The following is a 10,119-nucleotide window of genomic DNA, read 5'->3' as shown; positions in this document are numbered from 1 at the left end:
TTGTCAACAAAGAACCTCAAACAATGCCTGCCTCTCTGGTGGAAATGAGCTAAAGCATTCGCTGAGTAAGTGCCACTCAGACAAGGGAGGGTGATGGAGCTTCAATCTTGAGTGGCCTTGAGGTTGTGATCACACCTTCAGGCTTCTAGAAGGTTACTATCTGCCAGCTACAGCAGGCTATTTAGTCTTTGCTGAGTAGGACTTTTTGGGAGATTAAAGTTTAAAGTGAAGGAAAGTTGAGCATAGGAGAGAATGTGATGACCTATCCAGAACATTGGTAAGTTAAGGAAAAGAATTGTTAAGTGTGATTTTGGTAAGATTGAATTTCTTATTGGAAAAAATAATAATTCTTTGCTTTTAAGCAATTTGAGAACTGTACTAAAATTCAGTACCTACAACTTTGAATGGTTAGCCCTGTAATAGAAAACTACCAATTATCTTCTACAAAAAAGCAGAGTAAGAAGATGAGAAGAAGCTGAGATCTGGATGAAGGGCCACACAGGCATGAGCTGTACATGTAAATGAAAGTACAGGAAGTGTGGCAGAGCCCAGCCCATGCACCTGACCAATAGCAGGAATGGAATTCGGCGTTAAGCAGGCTGCATCCTAGCTTTCTGCATTGTGGTTCTCAGAGCAAGTCTCAGTGAGGCATGTGTGCTATCTCACTACTCAAAGCAGATTGCCTTGGTAGGAGAATTGCTTGGTACTCATGGACAAGACTTTTCAAGATAGTAATAATAATATAGTAATAAGACCTATGCATATGTTTGATCTTTTCTAAAGCCATTTTTCAGGAAGACAACTCAAATGCCAAGTGATCTGGTTCAGAAGCAGACACATGAACAACTCCATTCATGAAAGCTTCACTGTTACCAGACCCCAAGCTATTGGCTTTCACACAGATTGTATGTTATTCAGTTCTTATCATAGTAGTATGAATAGCATGTCATTCCTATTTTATTGATGAGAAAACTAAATCTTGGATAATTGACATAATTTACCAGCAGTTACCCAGCTAGTTGTAAAACAAGGTAGCAGCATGGAATGTCTGATTTCACATTTTTTCCTGTTGTTTCATATTGATGCATTGAGATGGTATCCTTGCTCATAACGTGCAAGCTGAATTGTGTATCTGTTAGCAGAGCACCAACGAAATCTTTGGCAGCACAGACGGATGCTAGTTTATCTGTGATGACGTGCAGGGTTTCTGGGAACGAGTGTTCCCTTTTAGCAGTAGGCAGACAGCCTATCAATTAGAAACTGCCTCCCAGTTTCTGAAGCACATAGCAAAGTTCTTCTTGTTTTGTTTGTTTTGCTTCTTGTTTTGCTTTGTGGAGAAGTTTTCTTTGCAAAGTGACCATGTGAACGTAGAAAAGAGGGAAGAGGAAAGCAGCTTTCGGGAGACATCTGGGAAATGGCTTAACATGTTGCATTGGGACAATAGAAACATGACATTGGATGAGTTAGTACACTTAGAATTTCCCTAAATTGTTGAGTTGAAAAAGAGTGTGGTCTAGGTAGTGTAATACTTTCTTCAGACTGCATATTTTTTTTCGTAATGTTTAAGTTCCTTAATAGTAATTAATAGAGTAGATAACAAACATTTTTGCAAGTAATTTGATGTGTTATCAAATCATCCTCATTTGAAAAGAAGCAAGAATAGTAAGAGCTTTTGGAAAGGCACTGTGTTGACTCACAGATGTTCAAGGACATGACCAGAATGTGTTTAGGTGATATTACACATGTTTCAAAGCACATGAGGTTTCTTGGTGTACGTAAATAGTGAGGACTCTTATTCACAAAAAGTAAAACCCACCTCAGGCCAGCAGAAGCATCGGCAGGCTTGCCGGGGTGCCACTCTGGGGAAGCTGAGCTTGAAGATCGCTATGGACGTCAGTAGCCTGAATGGTGTTGCTCAGTTGTCCTCCCTTCCTTAGTTACACATTAGTTCTGTTAGCCTGTTGCTTTGCTCCTTCTCTCAAAGGGTTTCTTTTCTTCATGATATACATCACCAAGGATGAAAAAGAGCTGATTTCTTTTAGAGGTTTGTACAAAATTCAAAAAAGGCTCTCACAAGGCCTTGGTTTGAGCCACATCCTCATCCCAAGACCATTGGTTCAACAAATGGCTGAGGCACAGGTCCAGGAAATACAAGGAAATGAGAAAGGATCCTTAAAATATTGCTGAACTCTCAGCAAATAGTAAAAGGTGTAGAATATTAACCAAGGTTACATAATTTGAGGCAGCATGTGATACTGAGTCAAGAGATATCTGAAACAATGATAGAATGTGACCCTGGATCTTTCCTTAAGAGAAATATTTAATCTTTTTTGGTGAACAAATCTTATTTCAGTGATGTAGAGGCTGGGGCAGGGTCAGAGTCAGTCCAGGAAAAAGGTATGATATAATGTTGGAGTTGGAGAGGGAAGAGGAACAAAGGTTACAGACTTCATTTGAATAAGATATAAGCTTGTAAAGGACAAATTCTGAGCTGCATTTAGCAGGAAATGTTGGTATTAGATCATATGGAGAGTTTGCAAACTCAATTTCAAGCTAAGCTGCTGCTTCTGTTTTCAGAAGGATTTATAAAACAGGATTTCAGAGCAAGAGAGATGAAATCAAATAATTCATTAGAATTTCAAATGGCAGCCGTAGCAAGGAAGCACTGAATAGTGAATCTGCTTCCCTCCATTTCAGGAATTATAATTTAGTTATGGGTGCAGTGGGGACAGCAGGAATCCCATCCTCACCCCAGAAGCCCCCAAGTAGCATCACTTGGGCTCATGGATGTTACTTTGAATACAGATCATCTGCTATAACCAGGACCCCAAAATAATAATAACTGCTATCAAGCAGCTCTATTTTTCCAAAGACATAACAGGAATATGAGTTTGGGCACTCACAGCGTGAATAATATAAGCTGCTTACCACACAGGAGAATACATCTCATGAACTGGTCACATCTACAATTCCATCAATAGGACCAACAGAGGCCTTCTTATGGCACAGTATGAAAGTTGTACACATCATGTTTGCATGCCCGTGAGCATAATTTTTCAGATGCTCCCTCCTCTTAGATAGGAATGTTAAGGCCATATTCTCAACTGATAATATTATCTGGTGGTTACATATGCTTCCTGGAAACTAAGCACTGTTCTGAGACCTTACAACAACCGTATGTGGTAAAGAATACTATTATTCCTATTTTTCAGATAGGTTGGCTGAGAAACAGATGAAGTTATTAATTCACACAAGCTTATCAGAGAGTAATCACAGGATGTGACATTTCAAGACTCACATTCCGATTCCAGTTTTGTGCTCTTACCCATTCTGCAAAGCTCCCTCTGAAATACAAGATTCTACTACTAAAGGCAAAAATCAAGAGTGAGAGTTGGAAGACAATCAATAGCCACTACTATAGCACCCAAGGTTCTGTATTTATCACACACAGCAGAGACTCCAAACATGAGACTCCTGTCATTCACCTCCCCCTCCTTTTAATTTTCCAGAACTTGCCCATTCACAATAGTCCACATCCCTGTAAAAATGACTGATGTGGTAACTTCTGGTTACCACCTGGTTTCAGCTCTCATATACTTCAGCCTCTACTATGCTTTCTAGCCAAAGGAATCTTCCCCAAATGCCACTTTCATTGTGCCATGCCATGCCTTGCTCTAGAAAGCAACAGAAGGCAAGCCCTAATTAACCAGATCAACTTCCTTCTAAGCCTGGCCTTGAAGGTCTTTCACAATTTGGTTCCAAATACGTGTTCCAAACATACAAATCCCTCTTCAGAGCCTAACAAATCCCCCAGCACCTGTCAGATTGGCCTAATTGCACCATATGTATTCCTGTTACTCAGCTGTCTGCAGAGAAAAGGAAAGTCACATATAACTAGACATAGGAATTTTACTGAAGTCCACTGACCAGAGATGGCCATGCATTACCCCTACATACTTGTGGAAGTCTCCCCACCTATCTGCCCAGTGGCTCACTCCAGCTCTGGATACACATGTTGAATAGTTGTATGCCCAGCAGCCACTCTTCCAGCACATGCTGTCCACTCCTCCCTCCGTCCTCATTGATTTTCCCTCTGCCTGGCCAGTGGTGTTATCTTGCATCTTGTAAGACCATTATGATTTTTCCACAACACTGTGATCCCCTTACTGCATTGAGGTGCTGTCAATATGCTCTGTGGTTGGCTGATGTTTGGTCCAAAGTGACTTGTTTAATCACCCCTGATAATTGCTATAAGTAGCATAAATTGATGAGCAATTTTCCAACTAGTGTTTTATAAGCAAAAGTACTCCACAAGCCTGTAGGAGTGCCTAATGTTTAATGTAAGCAAAATGAGAATACTGTATCTTATCATCCACATTATATCAAAATTTGTAAGAATGTTTGCTCCTCAAATGGGCGCTTTCTGTATAACTAGAAGTGTGTGTGAGCCCTCCATCTGTTTGTAGACACCCTTCAGCAAGTGCTGGACATAAGCTATCTCTTGGATATTTTAGCACACACGGAAGAAAGCCAATGAGCATTAATGGAAGAGCTTTATTTCAGCAAAATAGGACTGTGTGCTTGTGGAATGAAGGAGGAGGGACACGCTTTTGAAAGAGTTACCTTTCAGAATTCTTGTTTGTGCTCTTGGCTCCAGAGTGAGGGAAGAGGCGGTGACAAGAATATATTTTAAACAGGGGTGTTGTAAGCTTGTCTTAGACTTCTGAGCTTTCAGAGTGTTTGTTCAGGAGGTGGTTTCCAGGGTTTTACAGCTTTGCTAAAAACATTTGGTCTCCTCTTTAGATCTATTCAGCTGATATCATTTTTAGTGACTTCCGAGGCAGCATTGTTGCCGAGAATTGATACAGCAATGAATCTTTACTAGCACTCATCAAAACTGGACTTTTGTATCTCCCATTTTATTTTGATTATTATTATTTCTAGTATTATTTGCTCTCCATTTAAAATTCCCTGCAAACCAGCTTTGTCTTTTCAATTGAATAACAAGCTTGGAATTTATGTGATCACTGTCTTGTCACACTGAGACTGATTTGCATCTTCTGGTTGAATGCAAATTGTCCATCCTTAAGTTCAATGGCATTTGCTCCCTCTTTAAAGGGAACAGCACTAAAGTGACTTGTAGACATGACTGTTTGTTTAGCTTGGCTTTTCCCTTTGATCTCATGTTAACATACCTTAATGGCAGGTAATGATTGATAATAGAGTATTGTAAAGTTCAGGTAATAAATACTGCTTAACTCATAATAATGCTGAATAATGTACTTTTTATGACTTAGTTTGATGGAAAATTTCCTTGTCAGCTTGGTCTAATTGTTCAAACAAAACCACCCATTACTTGAAGAAATACATGTCCATCCTAGACACATTAATTAGGGTCATGGCTGGGCTGCACAAAAGAATATAGTAACACTTCAGTTATCTTTAAATGTAATCTTTGGACAACCTTACTAATGCTAAACTCAGGTTTAATGAGGCACTTTTGTTTACACTTGTCCTTTGAGGCTCATAAGCCTCCATTGAAATCCTTGCTGATGTCTGGGATCCCAAGTCTGCACGCCAGGGTCTTTACTTTGAGGCTTCTTGAGGTCATCAGTTGCAGAGGTTTGAGCATTGAAAGTCACAACAGGAAGTTATCTTTGTCTTGTCACAGGGGATTGTGAGTTGGGGAAATGGTTTGTGTGGTGAGAAAAGGAACACGTATTTTTAATCTGGGATTGTAGGATATCTGAAGCAAGCATGTATTATGAGGCTTTGAGATTGGAGTAAGGAGGGTGATGTCTTTGGCTGACAGAATCTGCTGCCTCACATCAAGATATTTCATAAAGTCCTACCAGCGTAAGCATGGCATGTCCATGCTGCTTCATGATCTCTGAGGTCCTTGGAATATTCCAGAGAAAATTCTACAGTAGATATTATTTATAATAGCATAAAATACCTAGAAATAAATTTAATCCAGAATATGAAATCTTTTTATGCTGCAAATATAAAACATTGATCAAAGAAATTGAAAACACCAATAAATAGAAAGATTTCTCATGTTCATTGATTGGAAGAATTAATACTGTTAAAATGTTCATGCTACCTAAAGAGAGAAACAAATGGAATGCCTACCAAATGAAAATTCTAATGACATTGTTTTCACAGAAATATAAAAAAAATCTTAAAATTCATACAAAAGTACACAAATTACAAGTAGCCAATGAAATCTTGAGCAAAAAGTACACATGTAGAGACATCATACTATCTGATCTCAGTTTAATGCAAGGCTATAATAAAACGGAATGATACTGGTACAAAACAAAAGACACATAGACCAATGGAACAGAATAGATTCCAGAAATAAGTCCACACTTCTTTGGTCAACTAATGATGGGGAAAGGACTGTCTGTTCAATGAATGATATCTACATGCAATTGAATGAAATTTGACCACTTTCTCACTCTCTCTACAAGAATCCATCTCAAACAGCAAAGATGCCTTAAACAATAAGACTTGAAACCATAAAATTACTGAAAGAAAACAAAGGGAAAGGCCCTGACATAAGAAAAGGCAATGATGTTTTTTAAAGATAAGAGCTGACAGAATAATTGGATTGTGTTAAACTAAAAACTTTCTGTGCAGCAAAGGAAGCAAACAACAGAATGCAGAGATGACCTAAAGAATGGGCAAAAATACTTGTTTTTAAAGGTTTATTTTAATTTTTATTGGAAAGGCAAATTTATAGAGAGGAGGAGATACAGAGAAGAAGTTCTTCCATTTGCGGGTTCACTGTCCAAGTGGTCACAACAGCAGGAGCTAAGCCAATCTGAAGCCAGGAGCCAGAAGCTTCTTTCGGGTCTCCTATGTGAGTGCAGGGTTCCAAGGTTTTGAGCCATTCTCTACTGTTTTCCCTGGCCACAAGCAGGGATCTGGTTGAGAAATGGAGCAGCTGGGATACGAGCCATTGCTCATATAGAATCCAAACTCATGCAAAGCAAGGGTTTGGCCATTATGTCATTGCACTGGTCCGGGGGAAAAATATTTGTAAAGCAAATATCTAATAATGGGCTAATGCCCAGAATATGTGAAACTCAGAGGCAAGAAATTGGTTTAAGCATAGGTGTTGGATTTGAATACACTTTTCTTAAAAGAAGACATCCAAATGACAGTTATGTGAAAAAAATGTTCAATATCACCAATGATGAAAATGCAAATTGAAACCTCAAATATCACCTCATACCTGTTAGAACAGCTTCTATCAAAAACATGAAAGGTCAGTGTCATCAAGGAAGTGAAGGGAGGAAAGCCACTGAACACTGCTGTTGGGAGTGTAAATTAGTATAGCCATTATAGAAAACAATATGAAGGTTTCAAAAAATAATAAAAAATAGAACTACCTTGTTATCAGTAATTCCACTTCTACTCATATCCTCAAAGGAAATAAAGACAGTTTGTCAAAGAAACATCTGTATTCCCATATATTGTAACATTGTTCACACTAGGCACAATATGAAAGCAGCCTAAGTGTGGATAAATGACTGGCTGAAGGAAACATTGGGGACAGAGGAGCAGGTGTTTGATATAGCAGTTACAGTGACTCACGGCAGGAAACCTGCATCCCTTGTTAGAGTGCCTGGGCTTGAATGCCTTCACCTACTCCCCTCCTCACTCCCACCTCCGCCTTCAGATCCAGCTTCCTGATCAAGTGCCTGGCAGGCAACAGATTATGGCCCAGTACTTGGTGTTTCTTCTGCTGCCTTGGGAGACCCAAATTAGGTTGTGGCGTTTTTGGCCTGGTCTAGACCTGGCTGTTGCAAGTGTCTGGGGAATAAACCAGTGGATTGAAGATCTCTCTCTGCCTGTCTTTGAAATAAAATGGAAATAAATTTTAGGAAAAGAAAATACAGTGTAACTATATATAACAGAATAATGTCCTTAAAAACAAGAGAATTCTGTCATTTGTAGCAAATGGATGAATTTGGAGGAATATTCCAAATGAAATAAACCCCATCAGAGGAAGCAAGTAAATGGTTACATTTGTATATGGAATCCAAAAAATGTCAAACTGATAAAAATAAAGAATAGATAAAGGTTATCATAGATGTCATGTATAGTGTAGTGGCTATGTTTAGTAAAGACTTGTATTCTGGAAAATTGCTAACAGCATAGATTTTGAATCCACTCTCCCTCTACCCCTCTTGTACACATGCACACATACCATGATGGCTATGTGTGGTGGTAGATCTATTAATTAATTTCATTTATTCATTCTTAGAATGACTGCATTTGTAAAAATCATCTTGTACTCTATAAATACATATAACAAAATGGGAAATAAATATCTTTTCACTACTTTGGAGGAAAAAAAGAAGGAATGGAAAGAAATCCCAAGAGATGTGTTTTCACAATATGACCAAGGTACTATCAATGGTGCAACTCCAAAACCATAATTAATCCAAAAGTAAGTTTTTGAAGCAAAGTTCTTAATTTAAAAATGTGGAAATATCTCAATTTATGGTTCTGAAGGGTTCCTGTTACTGTACTCAGTTTCATCTCATTGTATTTAATATCTGAAATGTTAGGGTCAGCATGTGGCATAGTAGATAAAACTACTGCTTACAGTGCTGTCATCTTCATGGGTGCTGTTTCTTGTCCCAATCTTTCTACTTCCAGCTCTATGCTAATGGCTGGGTCAAAAAGATGGCTCAGCTGTCGGCAACGCCACGTACCCCGAGCCGAGCGGAGGGGCTAGGGTTACAAACAGACAACACATAAGACAACACAAGACAACACTCAGTGGGTCACTCTTGTACACAGAATGCCAACTTTATTTGGGGTCCGCCTGCATCTTATAGTCTGCTTAGTCCCTCCCAGTATTATCCCAATGTTCAAACAACACCTAAGCTTCCCTGGGGGCATCTTAACAAAAGGAAAGTAAGGAAGAGGGAACTTGCAGTCAAGCCAGGGGCTAAAAGCATTAGGCCAAGATTTCCCACTGCGTTACCTCTTAGAAACAAGCTAAGCTGTGGAGTTAACGCTTGGGAGACCGGGGCCTACACTCAGCTGCTCGGGTCACTGTCATCCACATGAGACACCTGGTTGAAGCACCTGACTCCTGCCGTTGTCTTGGCTCAGCTCTGGCCATTGCTGCCATCTGAGCAGCAAGCTAGGTAATGGAAGATATCTTTCTCTGCCTCTCCGTCCCCTCTCTTGAATGCTAACCTTCAACAATAAATAAATAAATCTTTGTTAAAAACCCCATACTTTAGAAAAATTTTTATACAACCAGAAATGCATAATGGTAAAAAAATTAATTTCAAATTTGTTGCAGTCACATTATTTTCTTTGTTGACAAATCTCTGTAACCAGCATATTCCTTAACTCTGTGCTTATGAATTTCCATGTCATTAAGTACCTTTACCTTGTCATTAAGAAAGCCCATCTACTTCATATACATTACATGCTTCCTATTTTGAATCTTATTGTGTAAGACTGGGATTTCCCTTCCTGGCTTTAGCACAATATCTGTTTTCCTTAACAGTTTTACCCTTTCTTCATGATAATCTTCAGCACATTTTGGCTGAAACTCTCAGGATATTGCAAAATGGACAATGATATTCTTTAAAAATTTGGTTTATAAATTTATACAAAGGTTGGTGCCCCTACAGGATTTGTTTGCTTTTTTACACTAAAAACATGTATTATTCATTATTAAAATGCAAATGCATGCCTAAAATGCATATGGTAGCTAACACACCTTGGACTTCAGGAAAATCCAGCTTAAGAGCTGTGTGCATCAAAACAACAGGTGCTGCAAATGTCACTGGCAATCAATTGCTTTCCTCTCCTGCTGGAAACATGCTGTTGGATGAGGCTCTTGAGTTTTTCAGGCAGAAATGATCAACTGGCCGCTGTACTCATGGATGAAATTTACATTTTCATTTTTTGTTTATTTAAATAGAAATCATGTCTTTAGAGTATTCATTTTTGTTTATGCATGTCAGTGGGAACCCATTTAAACCATTACTATTAGAGAACTTTAAACAACGTAGAGATAGTGCAGGCGTTCCCAACTCTGACTTCTTACTATAATCATTGAAGGAGGTATAACTACTGATA

This window comes from Ochotona princeps, chromosome 5 (assembly GCF_030435755.1).
Source record: "Ochotona princeps isolate mOchPri1 chromosome 5, mOchPri1.hap1, whole genome shotgun sequence".
NCBI lineage: Eukaryota > Metazoa > Chordata > Mammalia > Lagomorpha > Ochotonidae > Ochotona > Ochotona princeps.
This window is presented reverse-complemented; position numbering follows the sequence as displayed.